The sequence below is a fragment of the Trachemys scripta genome, chromosome 8 (genome assembly GCF_013100865.1).
Source record: "Trachemys scripta elegans isolate TJP31775 chromosome 8, CAS_Tse_1.0, whole genome shotgun sequence".
Taxonomy (NCBI): Eukaryota; Metazoa; Chordata; order Testudines; family Emydidae; genus Trachemys; species Trachemys scripta.
This window is the reverse complement of record NC_048305.1, coordinates 56347858-56375694: the sequence shown is the minus strand read 5'-3', so window position 1 is coordinate 56375694 and position 27837 is coordinate 56347858. Positions and strand designations below refer to the sequence as shown.

Genomic DNA, 27837 nt, shown 5'->3' with positions numbered 1-27837 from the left:
TTTTTTTTTGGGCTGCTTGGGGCAGCCAAAACCCTGGAGCCAGCCCTGGCTAGACCACAGCCTGGGGTTTTCAAGGCTGGAGCTCCCCCAGCTCCTCTGCCTTTCCCCAGCCCTGCTTCACTCAGGTACCCTGTTTCTAGCTCCTTTCCTTACCACCCCAGCCTTCTCCCTCTACAAACAGAGAGAGACTGCTGAGCTCCTGGCTCCCAGCCTCTTTATACAGACCAGCTGGGGCCTGATTGGGGCGTGGCCCAGCTGCGGCTGTTTCCCCAATCAGCCCAGCTTTTAGAGCTGCAGCCCTCTTCAGAGCTGCTTTCAAGCCCTTCAGGGCAGGAGCAGGTGTCCACCCTGCTACAGACCCTCTTTTCCCAGATGCAAACAGGTAAAACACTGACCTAGATCACAGGGCTGTCATGGGGTTTCACTGAAGTTTGTAAAGCACTTTTGAAATTCTTAGATGAAAAGCCACTACAGAAGTGCAAGCGGTTTTAACCCTATGTTGCATCATAACGTCAGTATTTCTGTTTTGGCATATGTTTTTAGGATGTTGATAATTTGGCAATTAAAATTGGATGTAGACTTGAGCTCCCCTTATGTCTCAAAACAAATACAAACATCTTTGTTTTCTTACAAGCTCTCCACCCAGAGAAATAATGGGTTGGCTGTAACAGAACTTGAAAAGATACAGTTTTCATTCTGACTGAATTTTCATCAGTGCAATTGTACTGAAGACAGTACAAGTGTATACTCCTCTGGGTGCCGTTTACTCACCACTATAAATGGTAAGAGATTGTGATATAGTTTTAAGATTTGAGTGTGTTTGCTGTTTTTTGGGAGTGTATAAGTCATGTGATAATAATGAGTCCTGGAGGAATTTGTGTGTCTCTCAATCTTTTATTCAGAGCATGAAAACCCATTTTGAAGAGTACTACAGTCCAGTAATGCTCCATAATATGTTGTGCCATGTTATGGTCTATGAGCCAGTGAATCACTTATGCTATGGAAGTACATGTACCGCATGCATGGGTGGAGGGAAAGCTAAAAATGCCTCTGGGTTGCTAGAGGGAGCAGGGTGAGTAGCAGCTCTTTTTGTATCTTTACAAAGCTGTGACCTGTGCTCCTTCCATTGCAGCCCTGCCAAATGTGCAATGACCATGCCTTACACCACCCTGACATGTCCACTCCAGAGCAGTGAGTGTTGGCCACAAATTTTTGCCACCCTTCCTCTCTTCTGCTTTCAGCCAACTTATGGCTGCCTCCTCCACTGGCATGTCACAAGGGGAAGGGTCTCCTTGTGCTCCTACTCCCTCTAACGCTCAAAGTACCTGCCAGTTTGGTCCCACAGCTTACAGTTGCATCGATACATTGTAGTGTTGCCATCTCTTGGGGCCATCACAAATCTTACAATATTTAGTGTTTTCCTTAAAGCAGGGGTGAGTAAACTAGGGCCCGGGGGCCACATCCGGTCCTCCAGATGTTTTAATCTGGCCCTCAAGCTCCCGCTGGGGAGCAGGGTTGGGGGCTTGCCCCACTCAACTCCTGGAAGCAGCAGCATGTCCCTCTCTGGCTCCTACGCATAGGGGCAGCCAGGGGGCTCTGCACACTGCCCCCACCCCAAGTGACAGGGCAGCGCTCATTGCCTGGCTGTGCTTCTGCGTAGAAGCCGGAGGGGGGACATGCTGCTGGCTCTGGGAGCTGCTTGAGGTAAGCGCTGCCCATAGCCTGCACCATGGACCCCCTCCTGTGTCCCAACCCCCCACCCCAGCCCTGATCCCTCTCCTGCCCTCCAAATCCCTCATTCTCAGCTGCACCCCAGAGCCCACACCCCCAGCTGGAGCTCTCACCCCCTCCCGTACTCCAACCCCCAATTTTGTGAGCATTCATGGCCCGCCATACAATTTCCATACCCAGATGTGGCCCTCGGGCCAAAAAGTTTGCCCACCTATGCCTTAAAGGCTCAGCTCCAGGAGCGATATGATTACATGACAATCTCTGCTTTCATTTGAAAAAAATTTTTAACTCACAGATGCAGAAGGAAAGCTTGAAAATGTGAACCCTAAATGCTCAAACACTGGAAATCAAAAACAAAGATCCTAAAAATTTAATTTAAGAGTCATGATTTGTAACCAATCCTTTTTAAGGGCCTGACTCATTTCTGAATGCTTGGGATTGGCAATACTGACTTTGTTTGAGGCCATCTCTTCTTTGTTATGAGAAGACCCCTGAATTCTAACTGGCTTTAACAACAAGCTACTACTCAAAGAAAATGTTTTATTAAAACCATCCATAAATTTAACGTTTTGGATGCCTGATCTGGGACACCTTAAAGAGGCCTGATTTTCAGAAAGAACTGAGTAGCAACCTCCTCAAAAACAATCCCCCTCTCCCTCCAGTACATTTAATACACATTTTCCCTAGCACGACAAGGTCTCTTTTCTGCAACTTTAAAAACAGCCTAATGCATCACAGGAGAAAACAAAGAAGCTGAAGCAACAGCCATACACAAATAGTCTGAGCTTTTCCTTCTTCCCAGAGGTGGGATTTTGTTTTTCCACTCAAAGCTGTTTAGATATTGCAAGAGAGGTCAAAGAATCAGGTACTAAATATCCGAGTTTTCTGGAGCAGCTGGAAGCAAAGTAAATGATCACATATCTCAGCAGTTAGGAAGCAGTAAATACTAGGGCTGTCAAACGATTAAAAAATTTAATCGTGATTAATCACACAATTAATCACGCTGTTAAACAATAATAGAATACCATTTATTTCAATATTTGTGGATTTTTTCTACATCTTCAAATATATTGATTTCAATTACAGCACAGAATACAAAGTGTACAGTGCTCACTTTATATTTATTTTTTATTACAAGTATTTGCACTGTAAAAATACAAAAGACATCATATTTTTCAATTCACCTAGTACAAGTACTGTGGTACAATCTCTTTATCATGAAAGTTGAACTTACAAATGCAGAATTATGTACAAAAAAACTGCATTCAAAGCAAAGTAAAACTTTAGAGCCTACAAGTCCACTCAGTCCTTCTTCTTGTTCAGCCAATCGCTCAAACAAGTTTGTTTACATTTGCAGGAGATAATGCTGCCCTCTTCTTGTTTACAATGTCACCTGAACGTGAGAACAGGCGTTCACATGGCACTATTGTAGCTGGCGTCAAAAGATATTTACATGCCATATGCACTAAAGATTCATATGTCCCTTCATGCTTCAACCACCATTCCAGAGGACATGCATCCATGCTGATGACAGGTTCTGCTCGATAATGATCCAAAGCAGTGCAGACTCACCTATGTTCATTTTCATCATCTGAGTCAGATGTCACCTGCAGAAAGTTGATTTTCTTTTTTGGTGGTTCGGGTTCTGTAGTTTCTGCATCAGAGTGTTGCTCTTTTAAGACTTTTGAAAGCACGCTCCACATCTCATCCGTCTCAGATTTTGGACGGCACTTCAGATTCTTAAACCCTGGTTCGAGCGCTGTAGCTATCTTTAGAAATCTCCCATTGGTATCTTCTTTGCGTTCTGTCAAATCTGCATTGAAAGTGTTCTTAAAGCGAACATGTGCTGGATCATCGTCCGAGATGGCTAGAACGTGAAATATACGGCAGAATGTGGGTAAAACAGAGCAGGAGACATTGAACTCCTGGGGGGAGAATTGTGTCACTAAGTAATGAACGCTTTATTTTTTTAATGAGCATCATCAGTATGGAAGCATGTCCTCTGGAATGGTGGCCGAAGCATGAAGGGGCATACAAATGTTTAGCATAGTGGCATGTAAATACCTTGCAATGCTGGCTCCAAAGTGCCATGTGAATGCCTGTTTTTGCTTTCGAAAAATCGACATTTGTAAATTGTACTTTCATGATAGAGATCACACTATAGTACTTGTGTGAAGGGAACTGAAAAATACTATTTCTTTTGTTTATCATTTTTATAGTGCAAATATTTGTAATAAAAATACTGTATAAAGTGAGCACTGTACACTTTGTATTCTGTGTTGTAATTTAATATATTTTAAAATGTAGAAAAACATCCAAAAATATTTAATAAATTTCAATTGGCATTTTACTGTTTAACAGTGCAATTAAAACTGTGATTAATTTTTAATTGTGATCAATTTTTTGAGTTAATCACATGTTAACTGTGATTAATCGATAGCTCAAGTAAATACCATTAGTTTTTAGATTGCTCTGGGTTTCATAAGCTGCAAGAGAATATGTACTGAGAGTCTGGTATTTAAAATACAGGCCTGAGCCTGCTCCCATTTGAGCAAGTGGCAAAACTGCCACTGACTTGATGGAGAAGGACAGGGTTCTAAAGGCTTTAGAGTCTCTTCCATTCCATAATTTAAAGTGTCCATATAGCCCCACCACCACCAAAAAAGTGAGTTTCAAAACATTACCATGAGACAATATCAAACCTAACCGATCAGAGAAAGTGTGAATCAAAACTAACACCATCTCAATAATATTTTACAGCTATATAGCACCTTCCATGCTAAAGCAGTTCACACATTAGTATAGCACAGGGGTAGGCAACCTATGGCACATGTGCCAAAGGTGGCACGCGAGCTGATTTTCAGTGGCACTCGCGCTGCCCGGGTCCTGGCCATCAGTCCGGGGGGGCTCTGCGTTTTAATTTAATTTTAAATGAAGCTTCTTAAAACATTTTAAAAACCTTATTTACTTTACTTACAACAATAGTTTAGTTATATATTATAGACTTATAGAAAGAGACCTTCTAAAAACGTTAAAATGTATTACTGGCACGCGAAACCTTAAATTAGAGTGAATAAATGAAGACTCGGCATACCACTTCTGAAAGGTTGCCGACCCCTGGTATAGCACCACAAAATGCTGCCACATGGTATGGAAAAAGTCAAACTGTCCACAGTATGTTTCATAATAGTTGATAGAGAGTTCCCATTTGGCAAGGGATACTGAGCAAACCCCTACTCCTTTAAAAAAGTATCACGGAATCTTTAGTATCCATGGAGAAGAGGCAGGGCCTTTTGGTTTTTTTTTTGTTTTTTTTTTGGTCTCAATGTTGTATCAAGACTATCCCCATACAGTAAATTGTACTGAACTCATTTTACCTTGGAAGGTTAAAGGGCTTGGACCCTGCATGGACCTGAACCTGTGACTCCAAGGAGTGCTTAAAAAAAAGTCCTAGAGACTTTTACATAGTGTTCAGGATTCCCCAGTAAGTTTTCAACATATTCTACATCCTTTTCCTGTAGTTTCAGAGCAACAAGAGACTGAGAGAATCAAGGACCTTCCCTCATGTCTAAAGCATTTTTTTCAACCGGGGGTCTGCAGACCCAAGTCTTCCAGGGGGAACATCAACTCATCTAGATTTTTGCCTAGTTTTAAAACAGACTACATAAAAATAGTTTCTCTGGCAAACTAAGTACAAACTAAAATTTCATACAGACAATGACTTGTTTATACTGCTGTATACACTATATACACTGAAATGTAATATTTATATTCCAATTGATTTATTTTATAATTATATGGTAAATATGAGAAAGAAAGCCATTTTTCAGTAATAGTGTGCTGTGACACTCTTGTATTTTTATGTCTGATTCTGTAAGCAAGTAGTTTATAAGTGAGGTGTAATTTGGGGTACACAAGACAAATCAGACTCCTGAAATGGTACAGTAGTCTGGAAAGGTTGAGAGCCACTAGTCTAAAGCACTTGATAATTCAAACAGATCCTTCTTAATGCAGCACATCCTCTGGATTGTTTTCTCACTGTGTTTAGACAATACCAATGTCCTTTCAGGCTCTGACCCTCTCCACCACCACCATTAACCAAAAGTTGTTTATCTATCAAAGGGAAAAAAACAACAACCACATAATGTGCACTGAACCAGACACTGCTAGAGTGCCCGAAGCCAAAACACAAAAGGTTGTGCATGTAATTTTTTTTGTAGTATAATCATTCTGTCATGTATAATGGATGCACAAGCATAGTGCTAGCTTTTGAAAGCCTCAAGCAAAGCTTTACTTTATTCCACTAAATCTCATGGGCTTCAAACAAAAGCGTTCTCTATGTCAGCACCACAATGCTTAGCAATGAAATTCCACAGCCAGAATGGGTCCTTAGAGCTGAATATATCTTATAATTATATTATATTATTTTATTTTGGTAGACTATTAAATCAGAATCCCCAGGTACTTTGCAGTCCCAAGGAGGAGTTGGGGGGAAGGGTGGGGCAGTCATGAATAATAACTTAACTTAAAACACACTAAGAAAGTTATAAAGCTTTTGAGGGTTTTAAAGAGAAAAGCAAGTAAAGCACTTACCTGGATATACAAAGAATTTGTTGTGCAGATTCCACAGCCCTAAGGGAACAAGCAGGGTAATTCTTACCATTACTCATTGGGTTGAGCATTGTAGCACAATAGATGATTGGCAGCTGGGGTCTTTGATATTTACTTTGTTGTTCAAATTTGGACTCTGAGGTAGCTGTGGAATTTAAAACAGAAAAATATGAGAAGAGATACTGGAAATACATTCAATATTCAGCCTGAGGAGTGGAATCAGATACAATGGCTACAGTGGATTAAAAAAAAAAAAAAAGTAAACATGTTGTTTGCTCCATCTGGTGTAAGTATGTAGTACTTATCTGGTTCCCAGTACTATAGTATCCCAACACCACAACATATTAAGTTATCTTCACAACAACCTTGCAAAGTAGGGAAGTACTAGCATCCCTCTTTACGGATAGGGAAATCGAGGCAGAGAGATTGTGTGACTTCCCCAAATTCATATAGGAAGTCCATAGCAGAGATAGGAAATGAACCTAGGACTCCTCAGTCCTTGTCCAGTTCTATAATCACAAGACCATCTTTCCTGATTTTTTTTTTTAAGCAAAGTAACTGGACAATGAAAGTCATATTGTCATAGAGATGGGCCTGAGACACAAAGTGCAGATTCAGTTCTGAATTTCAAACTTCCAGAGTTTTGAGGAGTTCTGTCCATGGTTTTAGTTTACAAATGGCTCCCTGTTCTAAAATGGCCAATGTCCAGAGCGGCCGCACTGGTTTGGCTGGACACTCTAGAGCATGGCCTTTGCCTTCTTCTTAGGGCTTAATTATTTGAAGCCCAGAGGTGTTTAAATATATTTTGTGCTATTTACTTAAAAACATGGCGTGTGGCTCAGAAGACCATGAGCCTATTGAGAATGGCACAGTCACCAATGAAATGCACATAGGCAACATTAAGACTAGAACTCATGAGTTCTGATTCTCCCAATAAGGTACATATTCAGCTCCACTAGCTCAGTCACTACGAGTTTATCCAGTAGAAGGCAGTGCATAGCGCACACACATAAATCAGTACATTATAAAGGGCTATCCAGTTAAGGCATATGATACCTCATCCTCAAACTCAATACAGGCCATCTGGGATGCACTGGAATACAGTCCAACAGTTATGCACTGTTTTCTGCGTGCATATATTACATTACACATACAGCTGTGTGAATGAGCTGCAACATAATTTATTCAGCAAGTTTCACTTCTCTCTATTTGCACTATGTTTGCAGATACACGGATATTTTCTTGAATTAATCATTGGAAGTTGTTCAGAATTTTTTGTAAGTTTCATTTACTCTGTGGCCTGCTATTTGAAATTCAAAATTTAAGATATTCCTTAATTATTATTGTTCATAAGTCACTTGCTATTGGTTTCTTGTTCCCTGCTTGTTATTCTTACGGAAAGGTTTTTGGTATAACTTTAAATTTGCTTTCTGGAACTAGTTAACCGTTCAAGAGCATTAAAGAGCATAACCTAATAAATTAACTCTCTATGAGCAAAGAGTTTTAGCAGCATAAACTGTACTAATGTTTATCTGGTTTTACAACAACACACCTAACCAGCACCTATCCCAGCCTCTAGGTGCCCTTGACAATTAAATTAAAAATACAACCAACCATAAAAACAAAGCCAATAGCAACCTCCACCACATAAAGCAGTAACTTGTTAGACCTAGATTACGTAAAGCAGACAAAGCATTGGAAAACACCACTGAACCAAATTATAAAAAATCCTGGAAATATTTTTGAAATATTTCCCCTAGTCTTGTATTTATATGTACAAACAGAGAATGGTATTCTGCAATGTTATATTCATGTGGTATTGGGAATAGAAAATATGGCTTTCCCCTAAAAAACCTACAGCCTTCAATTTGAAAGATGGAAGGAATGGTTCTATTTAACCCAGCTTAACCTCATAATATTGTTAATCTTATTAAATATTTTTGCATGCCTGTCATACAAAACTGAAAAAAATTCACAGTAAAATGCTGGAGGGAGTGCCATGATACAGGGAACCACCTTCATATCTTCAGGGAACAGCTTTATCCCAGTAGACTTTCAAATGAGGAGATAAGTAACACTGGGGTTAGGGGAATGGCAACCACACTTTCCCATATGCCTGTTACCATGGTATTAGAAAAATGTCCAGATTTATTTCAATTAAAGTTCAGGATCATTATGAGTACAATAAATATGTATATTTTGTTACTTTGGTTATAAAAATAAATAACCTCTATTGTTATGATATTAACAAGGATTTAAAACAAAAATGGAACAACTCACTGCCTGTTCTGGATTAATGGAACTATTTCAGAGAAGTGGGAGATACTGGTTAAAAATAAGTCACAGCTGTAATTTTAATATGAATATGTTAGCTTACCAACAACATAAACTGCTTGGACTCTGCTTTATTTCCTTTTCTCTTTTGGCCTAAGAAAATAACTTGACAATTCTGTTTATCTTTAATAAGTGAAATAATAACTAAGACAGTCACTAATAATGAGAAATTTACATAGCAGTTAATAAACATCGATTCAGACCTGTTCTCTGCCCTGAAGAGCTTAAACCTAAGGGCCAGACTGTGTTCAGCTGCTCCTGAGATGCAAGATGACTGCATGCCCTTATCTCCCTGTACAGTGGCTTGGCCATGGCCTTGCACTGCTCCCACCCACCATGCATTGGCTAACATTGCTTGCTGTGCATGTAAGTGGGAGGGTGCATGCTGAGTTCCTAGAAGGGTGCTGCAGTGCAGGAACACTTCTGCAGGTCAGGGAACAAAAAGGGACTCACTCCCTGAGGCCTGGTCTACACTACGAGTTTATGTCAAATTTAGCAGCGTTAAATCGAATTAACCATGCACCCGTCCACACAACGAAGCCATTTACTTCGACATAAAGGGCTCTTAAAATCGATTTTTGTACTCCTCCCCAACAATATCGCTGTTGAAATTGATATCGCTGGTTCGAATTAGGGTTAGTGTGGATGCAATTCGACGGTATTGGCCTCCGGGAGCTATCCCACAGTGCACCATTGTGACCGCTCTGGACAGCACTTTCAACTGAGATGCACTGGCTAGGCATACAGAAAAAGCCCCGCGAACTTTTGAATCTCATTTCCTGTTTGGCCAGTCAAGCTCATCAGCACAGGTGACCATGCAGAGCTCATCAGCACAGGTGACCATGCAGTCCGAGAACTGAAAAAGAGCTCCAGCATGGACTGTACGGGAGGTACTGGATCTGATCGCTGTATGGGGAGACGATTCCGTGCTATCAGAACTATGTTCCAAAAGACGAAATGCCAATACATTTGAAAAAATCTCCAAGGGCATGATGAAGAGAGGCCACAACAGGGACTCAACACAGTGCCACGTGAAAGTTAAGGACTCAGACAAGCGTACCAGAAAACCAAAGAATCAAACGGACACTTCGGGGCAGAGCCGCAGACATGCCGCTTCTACGCTGAGCTGCATGCAATTCTAGGGGGGGCTGCCACCACTACCCCACCCCTGACTGTGGATTCTGAGGAGGGGGTACTGTCAGCCATGCCTGAGGATTTTGCGGATGGGGAAGATGAGGAGGAGGACAAGCTTGAGGAGAGCACACAGCACACCGTTCTCCCCAACAGCCAGGATATTTTTCTCACCCTGACTGAAATACCCTCCCAAGGTGGTATTCCGGACCAGGAAGCCGTAGAAAGGACCTCTGGTGAGTGTACCTTTGTATATATAATACATGGTTTAAAAGCAAGCGTTTTTTAATGATTAATTTGCCCTGAGGACTTGGGATGCATTCGCAGCCAGTACAGCTACTGGAAAAGTCTGTTAACGTGTCTGGGGATGGAGCGGAAATCCTCCAGTGACATCTCCATGAAGCTCTCCTGGAGGTACTCTAAAAGCCTTTGCAGAAGGTTTCTGGGGAGAGCAGCCTTATTCCGTCCTCCATGGTAGGACACCTTACCACGCCATGCTAGTAGCAAGTAATCTGGTATTATTGCATGACAAAGCCTGGCAGCCTATGGTTCCAGTGTTTGCTGGCATTCAAGCAACATCCGTTCTTTATCTCGCTGTGTTATCCTCAGGAGAGTGATATTGTTCATGGTAACCTGGTTGAAATACGGGAATTTAATTAAGGGGACATTCAGAGGTGGCTGTTCCTACTGGGCTGTTTACCTGTGGCTGAAAAGAAATCCTCCCCGCAGTTAGCCAAGCGGGGGGTGGGGGAGGGCATTGGCGCTGGGCTGTTCGCGTTTGGCTAACAGGGATCTTCCCTGATACCAGCCACGCGGTGGGGAGAGGGGTAAAGCGATCATCCCAGAGAATTGGATGCGGGGGAGGTTAGTTTGTTTTTTGCTGCTGCACGTTAACATGAAAACCGCAGCACTCAACGGGCTTTGTTTGGTATGGGAAAGGAGGGCGCTGCTTTTATGAAGGTTGCAGAAGCCAAATGCAATGCTGGGGCTACTGCGGGATCAAACGGACATGCTCCGGCATCTGGTGGCGCTTCAGGAACGGCAGCAGGATCACAGAGTGCCGCTGCAGCCCCTGTTTAACTGCCCTCCCCCCTCTCCAAGTTCCATAGCCTCCTCACCCAGATGCCCAAGAATGCAGTGGGGGGAAGCTCTGGGCACCCAACCACTCCACCCCAGTGGACAGCTCAAGCAGAAGCCTGTCATTCAACAAGTTTTGAAGTGGCCTTTTCCTTCCCTCTTCCCACACCCCACCCGGGCTACCTTGTCACTTCTCTCCCTATTTTTATAATCAATTAATAAAGAAGACATGGTTTTTAAACTATAGTGACTTTATTTCCTTTGCAAGTAAGCTGTGATTGAAGGGGGGAGGGTGGGTGGCTTACAGGGAATGAGCCGACCAAGGGGGCAGGTTTTCATCAAGGAGAAACAAACAGAACTGTCACACCGTAGCCTGGCCAGTCATGAAACTGGTTTTCAAAGCTTCTCTGATGGGCAGTGCTTCCTGGTATGCTCTTCTAATTGCCCTGGTGTCTGGCTGCGTGTAATCAGTGGCCAGGCGATTTGCCTCAACCTCCCACCCTGCCATAAACGTCTTCCCCCTTACTCTCACAGAGATTGTGGAGCACACAGCAAGCATCAATAACAATGGGAATATTGGTTTAGCTGAGAGCTGTGCGAGTTAGTAAAGTGCGCCAGTGACCCTTTAAACGTCCAAATACACATTCTACCACCATTCTGCACTTGCTCAGCCTATAGTTGAACAGCTCCTGACTACTGTCCAGGCTGCCTGTGTATGGCTTCATGAGCCAGGGCCGGCTTTAGCAGGTGCGGGGCCCTATGCCGGGACGCGAAATGTCTCGCCCCCACCCCGCCCCGACTCCGCCCCCTCCCTGCCCCATTGGATCCCTCCCCAAATACCTGCCCTGGCCCCACCCCCTCACTGCCCCATTGGATCCCTCCCCAAATCCCCACGTTGACCCCGCGTCTTCCCCAAGCACGCCGCATTCCTCCTCCTCACCCCTCCCTCCCAGGCTTGCGCTGATGGCGGCGCAAGCGCTGGAGGGAGGGGGGAAAAGCAGGATGCTGCTTTTTTTTTTTTCTTTTCCCCTGCTCCGCTGTCAGCCCCGGAGTTGCAGGGCCCTCTTAGGCACGGGGCCCCGTTCCGGGGATTCGGCTGAATCGGCTTAAAGCTGGCCCTGTCATGAGCCATGGCATTAAGGGGTAGGCTGGGTTCCCAAGGATAACTATAGGCATGTCAACATCCCCAACAGTTAGTTATTTTCTGGTCCGGGAAGTAAGTCCCTTGCTGCAGCTGTTTAAACAGAGTAGTGTTCCTGAAGACGCGAGCGTCATGAACCCTTCCCGGCCATCCCACTTCGATGTTGGTGAAACGTCCCTTGTGATCCACTAGTGCTTGCAGCAGCATTGAAAAGTACCCCTTGCGGTTTATGTACTGGCTGCCCTGGTGCTCCGGTGCCAAGATAGGGATATGGGTTCCATCTGTCGCCCCACCACAGGAATCCCATTGCAGCAAAGCCATCTACTATGACCTGTACATTTCCCAGAGTCACTACCTTTGGTAGTAGCTGCTCAATGATGGCTTTGCCTATTCGCATCACAGCAGCCCTCACAGTAGATTTGCCCACTCCAAATAGATTCCCCACTGACCGGTAGCTGTCTGACGTTGCAAGCTTCCACAGGGCTATCGCCACTCACTTCTCAACTGTGAGGGTTGCTCTCATCTGGGTATTCTGGCGCTTCAGGGCAGGGGAAAGTCACAAAGTTCCATGAAAGTGCCCTTACGCATGTGAAAGTTTCGCAGCCACTGGGAATCGTCCCACACCTGCAACACTATGCGGTCCCACCAGTCTGTGCTTGTTTCCCAGGCCCAGAATCAGCATTTCTCGGCATGAACCTGCCCCATTAACACCATGATCTCCAAAGCGCCGGGGCCCATGCTTTGAGAGAATTCTGTGTCCGTGTCCTCATCACTCTTGTCACCGCGCTGCCGTCGCCTCCTCCTCACCTGTTTTTTCAGGTTCTGGTTCTGCATAAACTGCATGATAATGCACGAGGTGTTTACAATGTTCATGACTGCTGCGTTGAGATGAGCGAGATCCATGTTTGCCATGGTATGGCGTCTGCACTGAAAAAAGGCGCGAAACGATTGTCTGCCGTTGCTCTGACCAAGGGAGTGGCGACTGATGACATGGCATACAGGGAATTAAAATCAACAAAGGGGGTGGCTTTGCATCAAGGAGAAACACAAACAACTGTCACACAAAATGGCCCCCTCAAGGATTGAACTCAAAACCCTGGGTTTAGCAGGCCGTTGATTTTACGGAGGGAGGGGGGAGCAAATGAATACAAAACAAATCTGGTCTATTTCTTGTTTTGATCCACTCCATCTATCTTATACATCTTAGGCTGGCAGCAGACGGTGCAGTACAACTGCTAGCCATTGTCATCTCCTGGGTGCTCGGCAGAAGATGGGAATGACCTGGCTGAGTCACTCCTATGTCTGCCCAGGTACCCCTGACCGACCTCACCGAGGTCAGCTAAAAGAGCACCCAGGAGTATGATGATGGCTACCAGGCATAATGCACCGTCTGCTGCCAAAAGGCAATCAGCTGCTGCTGTGTAGCAATGCAGTCCCATGTCTGCCAGCACCCAAGAGACACCGTGACGGTGAGCTGAGCGGGCTCCATGCTTGCCGTGGTATGGCGTCTGCCAAGGTAACCCAGGAAAAAAGGCGCGAAACAATTGTCTGCCAGTGCTTTCACGGAGGGAGGGAGGGAGAGAGGAAGAAGAGGGCCTGACGACATTTACCCAGAACCACCCACGACAATGTTTTTTGCCCCATCAGGCGTTGGGATCTCAACCCAGAATTCCAATGGGCGGGGGAGACTGCGGGAACTATGGGATAGCTACCCACAGTGTAACACTCCGGAAGTCGACGCTAGCCTCGGTACTATGGATGCACGATGCCAAATTAATGTGCTTAGTGTGGACGCATGCACTCGACTTTATGCAGTCTGTTGCCAAAAATCTAATTCTATAAAATTGGTGTATTTTTGTAGTGTAGACATACCCTGAGACACAATTCCTCCCAAAGCTCTCAGAGGCCATGCAACTTGATACCACACCATAAGCCAATGCCTATAAGACATACATAGCTGAGCCCTAAGTTATATAAGGCTAAGGCAACGGACAGGACAACAATATATGAATAGTCTGGTAATTTCCACTAGTGGTGTACCACCACAGAAGCCAGCACAAGAGTAGGGAGTAGCAGGGTACCCTAGGATATAAATGAAGGAACAGAATACCAGGGAAGAGGCAGGAATGGGAGAGAGGTAATTTCCATTACAAGTGTGTCTAGTCTTGTATTCTCTGCTAAAAGTGGCATATTTTTACCTCTGAGTATCTAAAGCACATGAACTATCCTGTGGATTTAAAAAAAAAAAAAAAAACACAGCCAGGACAATACGCTGTAGTTTTACCATGAGATAAACTAAGCAAGGTCAGACCAGACCTCTGCTGGGGCTGACCCCCTCTTTAGCTTTGTTTTCCTTTAATCAGGCCCAGGTCAGTAGTTTCAAGCAAGAAGGACATTTTAATGAAAAGGCAGAAGAAGATTTTGCTTGTTAAAACAGATTGTCACCCTAAAACTTTTCTCACAGGACTTAAAGTGAAACTCCAAAGTTTTTGCCCAGCTCCAGAAATGACTCATTGCAGACAGTAACTTGCATCACAAAACTTGGCAAAAATAGTGTTTGTTCAGCAGCATCCCATGACTCAAACCACTGTATTGTAATGATTTACAGTAAAATAGACAATAAAGTCACATAGAAAGTTGGTATATACCATACTAATGTGATTCTTGAAACAATACTTTACTTATGGTGAATGTGGTGGAAGACTGAAGTACTTGCCTGCTAGCAAAGGCTGAAAATTTCAAATCACTTGATTCTGTATTTATATGTAACTTCCCACATCTGTTTGAATAAGTAATACCTGGCTATATTCAGTACATACTAAACGTTACCGACTGGTCAGTAGGTGTTAAGTGTCCTCCTCTGTACCCAATCTAGAAGAGCTTCTCTCTTTCACCAACAGAAGTTGGTCCAATACAAGATCATTACCTCACCTACCTTGTCTCTGTAAATTATCAGGTAGACAGATGAGTTAATAAGCTGAATTTATCAAAGCTAGTTATGAGATTTAGCTACAGTACAGTGTTGCAAATCAGACTTCAGAAAAGGGTAATTTACTTCTGAGCCAGTCCCCCTCAGTCAGCTTATACAAATAATGTTATACAAAGAAATATTGTTTAGGCAAGATATTTTAGTGAGGTTACTTCTGAAAAACTGAATCAGGGAATTGTGAAAATAGGTATGTTTAAGCACACATCATTGCACATGTACATATACAATTATATGTACACACACAAGGAAGAAAGCAAGAGACAAATCAGTTTTGCCCAAATGAGATGTATAAATGTTTGTTATGTTGATTGAGATGCTAGATTTCTTTTTAATTTGGTCCATAAATATAGTTCTGTATCTTCAGTATTTTATTAGATCTTATATACCAATGTGAAATTGATTTTCTCATTTAGTTTGTTTATTCATATTTCAGTTCTCAACTTTATCTATGTGAACCACAATTAATTTTTTTATTACAAAAAATGACCAACTCAAACAACAAAAAACCCCAAACATTTATGCATCCAGGATGCTGTGTAAAGCCGAGTCTCTCACTCCACTCACTGCGTGTGTGTGTAAATGTAATTTTGTTCATAGGTGTAATTACATATAATTAAACATACCTATAAACTTACGCTATAAAATGTATTATAATTCTATCTTTCACCTTCTGTTTGGAAAGAAAAGGGGGTGAGAAAGGAAAACTGGAGAAGTTTCCTGTGATGTAAAAATGACTGATTAAGGGCACACCCTACAAATAATTAGTTAGGAGAGTAATCCTTTCTCCTGCAAGTAGTTCCATTGACGTCAATTGGACATCTTAGGTGAGGAAAGATTACTCATGTGACTAAGGCTTTGCAGGATTAGGGCCAAACATATTCCAGAAAGTTCTCATATGTCTCCAAGTTTATCCTAATTATTATCCAGTCTATAAATGACTCATTCTTCAGAAGCTGCAAGTCATCCCTCCTCTCTGGATTTTCTTTCACTGTTTTACAGCTCTCCCGCACCCCATCATTTTTTTCCTCCCCAGTCATAGTGATGCATACAGTGATTTGAAGTAACATTTTCTGTTGTACAGTAATCCTATTGCTGGGATGATATTAAATAATTCCCAATATAAAACCAATATTTTTTAAAATAGTTCCCCCCCCACACACACACACACACACTATGGTTTTGTATAACCATAATGAAATCCCAGAGCCTATAGCTAGAGTTTCCTGCTGTATTAGAACAAAGGCAGCACATCCCTATTTCCCTTAAAACATTTGATGTAATAATTTGATACCATGATCTTACATCATTAATGCAGAAATCTGGCTTGTAGAAAACAGCTAAAGGATATAAAGCTTTTAAGATATGAGGGATTAACATAGGAAGAAAATCTCCTTTCCCCATAGCACTTCAATCATACTGTTCCATAACAGTACAAAAGTGACAGTACATAGTAACTGCACATTACTTAAATGAGTTATGCAAATGTCATAATATGCTTTCCTCTATTGATTTTTAGACTTGAACCAATCTTATGCTTATTCCCACTAACTGTATAGCAGTGTATACTGGTATATATATTTTTAACACCACTAGTAGAACAATGTTAGCTCAATAGTATTACCACATTTCTCTTACCAAATACAGCACAGGATAGGACAGTTACCTGTTCCGTAACTGGCATTCTTCAAGATGGGTTGCTCCTGTCTATTCCACAGTAGGTGTGCGTGCTCCCCATGTGCACCGCTGCCAAAAGTTTTTCCCTTAGCTGTACCCGTACTGGGGGAGCACTGCGGTGACCCCTGGAGTGGCGCCTGTATATCGCGCTATAAGGGGAGCCGCGGGCTCCCCCCACCCTTAGTTCCTTCTTGCCGGACAACTCCGACAGACGGGAAGGAGGAGGGTGTGCGGAATAGACAGGAGCAACACATCTTGAAGAACACCAGTTACGGAACAGGTAACTGTCCTTTCTTCTTCAAATGATTGCTCCTGTGTATTCCACAGTAGGTGATTCCGAGCAATATCTGTTGGAGGTGGGTAGGAGTTCACGATGGTTCGGGACGAAGTACCGCCCTGCCGAACCCGGCGTCGTCCCTAGACTGGGAGACGATTGCGTAATGCGAAGTAAATGTGTGAACTGAGGCCCAAAGGGCCGCCCTACAAATGTCCTGGATGAGGACATGGGCGACGTAGGCAGCTGACGAGGCCTGAGCCCTCGTAGAGTGTGCCCTGACGATTGGTGGTGGGGGAATCCCTGCCAGATCATAGCACGTGTGTATGCACGAGATGATCCAGCAGGAAAGCCGCTGGGTGGAGATAGGCTGCCCCTTTGCCCACTCAGCCGAGGCAATAAAGCAGGGGTCGGCAATGTTGGCACGCGGCTCGCCAGAGTAAGCACCCTGGTGGGCCGGGCCAGTTTTATTTACCTGCTGACGTGGCAGGTTCGGCCGATCGCGGCCCCCACTCGCCGTGGTTCGCCGTCCCGGGCCAATGGGGGTGGCGAGAAGCGGCGCGGGCCAGCACATTGAGGGGAAACGGGGGAAAAGGCATAGAGGGGCTGGCCTGACCAGCTCAGGAGGAACGCATCGGAGATTGCGTCTTCCCCCACCCTTCCCCTGGAGCAGAACCAGGGGCAATGCCGGTTCTGTCGGCTTGCAAACAGGTCGATTTGGGGAGCTCCCCACTCTTGGAAGAGCTGGTGAGTGACCTCTGAGTGGAGCAACCACACGTACTCGGGGGAGAAGACCCTGCTGAGGCAGTCCACTTGCATATTGCGGACGCCTGGGAGGTGAGCCACTCTCAGGGAGATATCGTGGGCTATACAGAACTCCCATAGGTTCAGGGCTTCCTGGAAGAGGGCTAGGGAGCGAGTCCCGCCTTGTCTGTTGATATAGTACATGGCAGTGGTGTTGTCCGTGAGGACTCTGACCACCCTGACGTGGAGATGCGTGAGGAAAGCCACGCACACCAATCCTATCATCCTGAGCTCCTTGACATTTATGTGAAGGGACAAGTCCAGGGTTGACCATGTTCCCTGGGTTTGCACGTCCCCCGTGTGGACTCCCCAGCCAAGGTCCGAAGCATGAAGGGAACCCCTTGCAGCATATTGCTCGGGCAGGACCACCATAGAAGGAAACCTAGTATCGGGGACTGAACCATGAGAACCTTGTCCAGACCGTCCCGAGCCTGGGAGAATTGGGAGGCCAGCCATATCTGGAGGGGTCTCATATGGAGTCTGGCATGGCGGACCACATAAGTGCACGCCGCCATGTGCCCTAGAATCTGAAGACACGTCCTCACCATGGTCACCGGGAAGGCCGTGACCGAGGCGATGAGATCCCTTAGGGTCTCAAACCTGTCCAGGGGGAGAGAGGCTGTGGCCCTGGAGGAGTCTAGCAGGGCCCCAATGAACTCTATGCCCTGAACGGGCACTAATGTTATTTGGTCTCATTCACGACCAGGCCTAGATCGGCACATGTCGACAGGAGCAGATCCACCCGGGACTCCACTTCAAAACGTGACTCCCCCTTGAGGAGACAGTCATCTAGGTAAGGGAATATTTGTACCCCCTCCCGCCTGAGGTAGGCCGCCACCATGGACATGCATTTCATGAAAACTCTGGGAGCCGTGGATATGCCAAAGGGGAGGACCTCAAATTGGTAGTGGTCCGTCCCTACCATGAATCGGAGAAAGCGTCTGTGCCCCTCGAAAATATGGAAGTGAAAATACGCGTCCTGAAGGTCCAGGGCCACGTACCAGTCCCCCGGGTCCAGGGAGGGGATAATAGAAACCAGGGACACCATGCGGAACTTGGATCGGGTTAGGAACCTGTTCAGGTCGTGCAGGTCCAGAATGGGCCTGAGACCCCCTTTCACGTTTGGGATCAGGAAGTATCGGAAGTAGAATCCTTTGCCATGGAACTGAACCAGTACCCTTTCCACCGCCCCCAGGTGAAGCAGCCGATCCACCTCCTGACGCAGGAGGCGGACATCGTCCGGGTCCCCCGGAACCATCATGGAGGGCAGGTGATTTGGCAGGGGTGACATGAACTGCAACACGTAGCCCTTGGAAATGGTACTGAGGACCCACTGGTCTGAAGTTATGTGGGACCACGCCCTGAGGAAGGCAGATAATCGGTTGCAGAACACAAACTTTATTAATCGGGGGGTCGCCCTGGCAACAGGCCCGGTGCCCCCCTACAAATAGTCAAAACCGCCTCTTTCCCTGCCTCTTGACCTTAGAGGGTCCAGGCTGCGGGGCAAAGAGGGACAGCCGCTGAGACCGACGCTTCTGGTCTCTGGCTCTTTTGTATGGGGGCTCATATCTGCTCCTCACAGGTTGAACCGCAGGAAGCGATTTGGCCTTGTCCTTAGCCGGAGGGATGTAGAGGCCCAAGGTCTGCAAAGTGGTGCGGGAATCCTTCATCACATGCAGCCTGATGTCTGTCTGGTCCACAAAGAGTGCCTTGCCATTGAACAGGAGGTCCTGCATCAGAGATTGGGCCTCCGTCAACAGCCCGGACAACAGGAGCCACAACACCCTGCACATGGCGATCGCGAAAGCCATCGAGCGGGCCGCCGTGTCAGCAGCATCAGACACTGCTTGCAGGGCCGCTTTAACCGCCGCCAACCCCTCTTCCACCAGAGCCTTGAAGTCCTTCCTGTCCCGGTCCAGGAGGAGGGGCTCAAATTTAGGCAGAGACTCCCACAGGTTGAAGTTGTACCTGCTCAGTAAGGCCTCGTGGTTGGCTACCCGAAGCTGGAAACTAGCTGACTAATAAAATCTTCTGCCAAAGGAGTCCAGTCTCCTGGCGTCTTTGTTTTTGGGGGTGGGCGTGGGCTGGCCCTGACGCTCTGTAGTTTACCGATTCCACCACGAGCGAGTTGGGTGCCGGGTGGGAATAAAGATATTTGTGGTCCTTCGCCGGCACAAAGTATTTCCTTTTGGCCTTCTTCGAGATTGGGGCCAAGGAGGCAGGAGTTTGCCACAGCGAGTTCGAAATGTTGGCAATACCTTGGTGCAGAAGCAGGGCCACGCGACCCGGTGCCGAGGGAGACAGGACGTTAAAAAGGGAATCAAACGGACGTTCCATCTCCATTTCCTGCAGCTGGAGGTTGGATGCCACCCACTTTAGCAGGTCCTGGTGCGCCTTAAAGTCCTCCTGCGGGACCGATGGCGGAGGCGCTGCTATGGTGTTGTCCGGTGCCGGGGAGAGGGCCCGCACAGAGCCGGGCGCCTTGGTCGGTGCCAGGGTGTCGAGACCGAAATCAGAGTCCTGGTGCGGGTCCGCTGACTCATGACCCGCCGACTTGTCCCGTGGGCGGCCAGAGGAGGCTGATGGCGCCTGGGATGCTCCAGCAACTGAACGGGCCTCCGTTTGGGCTGGCACCGATGGCCATGGTGCCCACTGGCACCACTGCCCTTGCTACAGGGTCCCCTGCCATTGGCTCAGCTGAGTGCACGATGGCAATATGTGTCCGGGTGGAACGGCGCGTACCGAGGATGGGTGGACGGGTGCCGAGGCCGAGGTCGCCGAAGAACGCTCGGTGCCCCAGGAGCGGTAGGAGCGGTGCCTGTGACGTCATCTCCTTTGGGACCAGGATCTCGACGTCAAGAAGTGGTACCCACGCGCCGAACTGCTCCGATACCCGGGGCGGTGACGCGAAGCCCGGTGCCCTGATGCCGAGGTGCCCCAGGGGGAGCCTCTGGCGTGATGTCTAGTGGAGCGGGAGCTGGAATGGGAACGCCGACGTCTATCCCATCGAGAGTGGCTCCGGTAACCACGCCTCGCAGGTGAGCGTTCCCGGTGCCTATCTCGGTGCCTACGCTCGCTGGCAGGTGGCGTAGAGGGTCCCCACGACTCCCGTCTCGACGATGGCTCGGACGGTCTGGCCGGCGTCTAGGGTGGCCGGGAGCTGTCAGAAGAGCGGCCGCTGTGCGCCAAACGGTGTGGGAAGCGATCCTCGGAGCGGGAACTGCGGCTGGCTGGAGAGATCTGGTGGGCACCCAAAGGAGGCTTGCCTCGCGATCTAGGGCCGTACCCATTTGCGAGCTCGGGACGGGCAGAGACATAATGTCCTTCGCAGCCTGCACCGCCTCCGGCATCGACGGCATCTGTACCAGTGGGGATGCCTGGGCCGACGGTACCGGGCTGCTCCACTCCACGCAAGTCGGAGCTCTTGAGCCCCGGGGTGACTGAGGGCTGCCCAGTGCGGGATCAGCCTCCCCCTTATCCTTATTGCGGCATCATTGTGAGGCTGGGCCCTTCCCTTGCTTTTTGGACGGAGAGCGGTGCCAACAGGTTGAAGGGGCCTCGCTACGTACTGATGACGTAGCGGCCGGCGCCGAGTCCGATCTGCGTATCGGCGTTGGGGCCAGCGCCGACTCCATCAGGACAGCTTGAAGTCTAAAGTCTCTCTCCTTCTTGGTCCTTGGCTTGAACGACCTGCAGATCTTGCAACAGTCACTAATGTGAGTCTCACTCAGGCAGCGAAGTGACACAGCATGAGGGTCGCTCCTGGGCATAGAACAGCGACAAGAGTCGCATGACTTGAAGCCTGGGGCACGGGGCATGTCCAGAGCCACTCTAATAACTGAAGGACGATCCACAAACGGTACCACTAAGGTCGAGAAGAAGGGCTGCAGCAGAGCTGGAGCACAAAGTTCTGATTACCTTCACTGGCGGCAAGAAGGAACTGAGGATGGGGGGAGCCCGCGGCTCCCCCTATAGTGCGATGTACAGGCGACACTCCAGGGGTCACCATGGTGCTGCCCCAGTATGGGTACTGCTAAGGGAAAAACTTCCGGCACCAGTGCACATGGCGAACACGCACACCTACTGTGGAATAGACAGGAGCAATCACTCGAAGAAGAAGTATAATATTCCTCTTAGTTATACATTAGGCACCCATCAAAATAGCATTTTGGCAGTTTACAGTTTTTGAAAACATACATGTTTCATGTTGCTGATAACATCACCACATAATACTACAAACCATATTAAAATGCTGGGGCTTCATGTTCACCTATACCAACACTGAGAACTGGAAACTCCATGAATTTGTAACGTAAGACGTTCCTTCTAATGTGAACCATTTATATGGAACTCCTGATTTTGCACTTCCTTCCTTCTCACTACCTTCTCTAGCTCTTTGGCAGCTCTAGGTTACCTTTGCTGCTGCTTCCCAAACCTTTGCATGGAGAGGAAACCCATTATTTTTAATACTGTTTGTTTGCAGGGTTTTGCTTTGTTTAGTAAGTATTTGGATCTAATATTGAGCCACGTCCTTTTGACTAGATTTTGAAGTTCTTACCTTCCTTGTTATTTGTGCACAACTCCCAGAGAATTCAGTGGGAGTTTTGTCAAAGTAAGTGCCACTGCTGAGTAAGAACTTCAGAATATGGCTCACAGTTCCCTGACTTCATTTTCTGATCATCCTGAAAACGTGACCATGCTCAAATTTCCTGAAAATACTATTCATTGTTTCCCCATCACTAGAGTCTGTGTCTGGCAACACCAAGACAAAGTGAAAGCTTTCCAGAGAGCAAATAAGTCATGTTATGCGGAAAACCTCAATCAAAGCAAGTTTGCTTACAGATAAGCGTCCTTCTGCTTGTGATAAAACATAGTATACAAATTCTCATATTGTTAAATAGAGGACAAGGAAAAGAGAAAGCGGCACCAGAAGGGAACATCCTTATGAGACTCAGTGATCTACTTAGTCTACATTCCAGTCTGATAGTTACCAGCACCAGAAAGCTTTAAGACCCCACACAACTCTTAATGCATTTAACTGTGCAATACTATAAAACTGAGTGAGGATATTTTTCCTGACTGGAGTCAGTGATTAGCTTATGCTCTGCAGCATGAGGATTGAGAAGCCTTTTAAAATTTTATCCTAGCTACTATAGATTAAATGTTTAAAATAAAATGTCTATTCTTTTTAGAACCTCATTGAACTATTTGCCTCAGTAACTGAATTCACAAAATGGCCCTAAATGCACTAAGGAAAGAAGTGTACTGTATTCGTTTTCATTTATAACTTTACCTCAGAGAGGCAGGATGCAGTAGTGGTTTGAGCACAGGAGTGGGAGCCAGGAATTCCTGGTGATGACATGGACTCCTAATATTACTTTTCATGTACAGTAATTGCTGTAATTGCCACAGGGATGTTACGTGATCACAAATAGGAAGGGAGATTGACCTAATGACAATGAATGGGAGACATGTTCTCACAGACAGTTTGAAAGAGTGGTCCATATTTTGAAAAGGCTTGAAAATCTCTGCTTTAATGGATCTCCCCCAATCCATTCTAAATAAGGCAATTGACAAATACTATGTCCTGCAGAAAGCATATGCTGCCAGGTTTTTTTGGCTATTTTCTTTAAACCTGACAGAAAGAGAAAGATAGTCAGTAAGAAATACCAGGGGATGAGTCACTTGTCAGATTTCTACTGAACAGATATGAAGAACAGAACATTGTGTTGACTAAATTCAGATGAAAACCTCTACAACTTTTGTTGCTTCCATGTTTAACAGTGACTGCAGGTCCTAGTACTTTTAAAAACTTGTGCTAGAGATGGGCTCGGACCAAATCCACAGATCTAGATTTGGATCTAAATATGCAGTTTGGAAACAGTCTCTATTATGATCCCAACCCTAACATTATTTCTCAACACACACACACCGCCCCCACACCTGGGAAAAGTTCAGGTACAGATTTATTTATGAATCCCCAATTTGAGGAAGATTCATATCCAGAATTTTAGTTCTACCTATTATAAAGGTATCAAGCTTGGATCCAGGGTTTTAGATTTGGCCCATTTCTCACTTGTACAATCAACTGAGAATAAGTAGGGAAAAGTAGCAGACCCTTAAAATAGTAGAATACTAGCTTTACCATTTGTTTTCCCCAGTTGGAATTTAGCATCAACATCATTCAGTGCTCTTTGGTTGAACGTTTCCCCAAAAAATTTAGTTGATCACAGTAGCAAGAGAAAGTGCCACTCTCAGAAGGCCCAATCCTGCAAGGTACTAGGAACTCTTCACTCTCATGGAATTCTGGAACCTAGTTTAGAGACACGTTATGCCTGACTTTTTGGCAGGTGCATGCAGTGGGAAAAGGTGCAAGAAACCTTCCCTGGAACCCTTTCCCCCCCAGCCAAGAGCCAACTACAACTGCATTTGATGGACTGCTTCCTTTTAAAGACCCTACGACTGAAACTTATCCCAAAAGTTGGGGAAGAAAAGGTGCTAGTCTCACAAGGAAAGCATACTATTCTCCTTATGGAAAATAGAGGCCAATGTATAGATCATGGGGTCAGATCTCTCACTTATTCCCCATTTCAAGGGGGGTCATTCATTTTAGTCCTATTGTTTACCTATGTCCCACACAAGTTTCGGATCCCTTCACTTTTATTGTTGAAGATTTATAATCAGAAAAAGCAAACAATCAGGAAATGATGATTGTAGAAAGTTATTTATACTAAAGGAACTAATCCAACAGCCTTTTAAATTTCCTGCATGAATAATTTCTGTCCCTCATTTTGGGTCCACGTCACACATAGAATCCTATTTGCTAGGCTGAGAGACAGGCACACAATCTGGCTCTATACTTGGGAGGGATGGGACATAGCAAGGCATTAAAAATAGCTTTTGAATAAGGCCTAGTTGGCAGCAATTCAGATTGTACAGAATCCTTGATACTGCTGAAGTGAGCTTCCAGTTCTGAGGCTCAGTCCCAGCACTGCTTAGAGATAAACACTTTGTAGAATTAAGAGTCTTTCCTGCATTAACTGAAAGATTTTCTTACTGTATTTTCAGGGTCACGCACTGCTCTTGAGTCACATGGACCTAGGGTAGTATGACCTTCAGTAATAACATTTAAAAGATAATTACTGTGTAAAATAACAAACACTGTAAATATTGGCTCTACTTACAGTGGAAAAAATGCAACACAGCCTTGCACCTTTAGTTAAACTCACTGACTTCTCTGTAAAAGAAGGCAGCTGGGTGTTTATCGCAAGTGACTGTATTGGATAACCCCATTCGTGCAATTCAAACTCTAACAGTGCACCTTCTTAAGGCTATCCTACCTCCCAATCCTTTAGATACAGAGGTTTTGACAGCTGAATAAACTAGAGATGGGATCAAGTCGTAAAACATGAATCCATAACTAGATACCAAACACCATCGATTTCAGGGTTGTTTGGATCAGAGGCTTTGGTTTGGGTCATCATCAAGGTAAGAGAATCACTTGCTAAATACAGATCAGCATCTGGATTTCAAAACTCCTCTGCCCTACACACCAAAGTTTGGGGTATGGTCAGAGGCAGGGTTTGGTATTAAATCTGGAATGAACATTCCTATAAGGAAACAGCACCCTCTAGAAGTACTGTGCAAAAAAGGGTTCTGACAACTTAGCTGACAAAACAGATTTTTGTTGGTTTGGAGAAAATATCCACCACATTTACATAGCAAGTGTCAGCAAGAATCCTGGTTAACTGACACTTACCTGTGAAGTAATCATTACTTAGGCCCACAATAGTTGGGCCAGGTTCACTGTAACTGATTCAAGGAGCCTGGAACTCTAGGATAAGAATGCATTCATCCAGAGGGAGAGTAAGCATGGGTGTCAACCATACTCACTTGGAGTTTTCCATAGGGGGAGAAGAGAAGCAGATTTAAATGTAGGAGCTACAGCCCCTCTGGGGAAGGTTATTAAAAGAACGTATACTGTTTCAGTGCACCCTCACCCCCCGCCATGCCTACTCCCTTGCCAACACTACTCTACACACCCTCTACTACTCACTACACCTTGCAAGCTCCCTGGTGTAGTGGAGAGAGGATGGTCACTTTCATCCACTACAGTCTTCTCAAGTGGCAGACTTCACCACCAGGATCCTCTGGCACGGTCTACACTGGCAAAAGCTAGGATGTACCCTGGAATTAACATGGTCTGTTAAGTGACTGCGGCAGAGTCAGGCACAGAATCCAGGAGTCCTATCTGCCAGTACATTCGATATTGGATCTTTACAGTTTTCCACAAAAATGAATGGCAGCTTTGGCAAGGATAATGTCATTTTTCTCAAGTGTTAAAAACTATCATTCTGCGAAGATGGCAAGTAATGCTATCTAGGGACAAGAGTATGCAAATCTGCAATTCGTTTGTTCACTAGCATACATGGCAAAGTATCAAATGACGATTAATAAAACACATTCAACAGCTATGATAAAAGGAATCAAACACATTCCATGACATAAAATGATATCTTGGGGGCATCAGGAAGGAATTAAGAGTCCCAACAAACATCTTCAGGAATCCATAAATACACACTGCTGTGGTACTGCATCATGCAATTGTCTAAATGTATCATGGGCGGATTGTTCATTTTTTGTACAGGTCTGAGGCATGATTACTGATCATTGCCAGAGGATGGAAACCAATGTACCAATGACCTGATATAGCAAAGCTTGTTGTCCTTATTTCTTTTAATGTATTTTTAAAAGCCACCTATCCCAGCCTCCAAGCAACTTGGCTAATTATTAAACCACAATGCAGAATAAAACCAATACCAAAACAGTAAGGTTCTATTCATCATAAAAACAGTCAGCAAATAAGAAGGGTCATACTGGGTCAGACCAACAGTCCATCTAGCCTAGTATCCTGTCTTCCAACAGTGGCCAGCACCAGATGCTTCAGTGGGAATGAACAGAACAGGGCAATTTTGAGTGCTCCAACCACTGTTGTCCAGTCCCAACTTGTTGGGACAACAGTTGGAGGCTTAGGGGCACCCAGAGCATAGGATTGCATCCCCTTGATTTCCAGTTCCTCAATGCTTAATTATATCTAAAATATACCCCCAAACGCATGAAACCAGATCTCTTACCAACCTGAGTTTTCCTTGCTCACAGTGGAATCCTAGCACACAGCATTCTCAAACTATACCAAGATGCAATGTGGAATCATGCTGCTCCTGTCTCTTTTTCTAGCCACAAACTGTTCAGTGACCTTCTTCTGGTCAAACACCTTGTGCAGTTTATTTACAGCATTCTCCCCATCACCCTTACAAATTGTGCAGTTCAGTATTTACAATAACATAGGGTATGTCTACACTACAAAATTAGGTCAGTTTTATAGAAGTCAATCTTTAGAAAGTGATTTTATACAGTCGATCGTGTACATCCCCACTAAGCGCAGTAGGTTGGTGGAGTCCATCCTCAATACCACGGCTAGCATTGACTCACGGAGTGGTGAACTGTGGGTAGCTATTCCACAGTCCCTGCAGCCCACTGGAATTCTGGGTTAAGTTCCCAATGCCTGATGGGGCAAAAACACTGTCACGGGTGGTTTTGTGTACATGTCATCAATCTGCCCTCCCTCCCTCCCACCTTGAAAGCAATGGCAAACAATCATTCCACACCTTTTTTCCTGGGTTACCCGTGCAGACGCCATAGCACGGCAAGCATGGAGCATGCTCAGCTCAGTGCTGCTGTTGTGAGCATTGTAAGCACCTCGCGCATTATCCTGCAGTATGTGCGGAACCTGGCTTGAAGCCTCCAGCATGAGGACGATTGTGAGGAGGACATGGACACAGACATTCCTGAAAGCACAGGATGTGGCAATTGGGACATCATGGCGGCAGTGGGGCAGGCTGATACAGTGGAACGCCGATTCTGGGCCTAGCAAACAAGCACAGCCTGATGGGACCGCATAGTGTTGCAGGTATGGGATGATCCCCAGTGGCTGCAAAACTTTTGCATGCGTAAGGCCACTTTCATGGAACTTTGTGAGTTGCTTTCCCCCACCCTGAAGCGCAGGAATAC

The 27837-nt window shown here is 45.5% G+C and overlaps 1 protein-coding gene across 1 annotated transcript in view; it reads left to right on the top strand.

The window, feature by feature from the left end:
* The first annotated feature begins 294 nt into the window (after nucleotides 1–294).
* The window catches only part of IVNS1ABP (influenza virus NS1A binding protein), a 143514-nt gene continuing 115971 nt past the window's right edge, over nucleotides 295–27837 (top strand). The window contains exon 1 of the mRNA XM_034780373.1: nucleotides 295–782. The gene's annotated coding sequence lies outside the window, so the exon portion shown is untranslated. The remainder of the gene's footprint in view (nucleotides 783–27837) is intronic.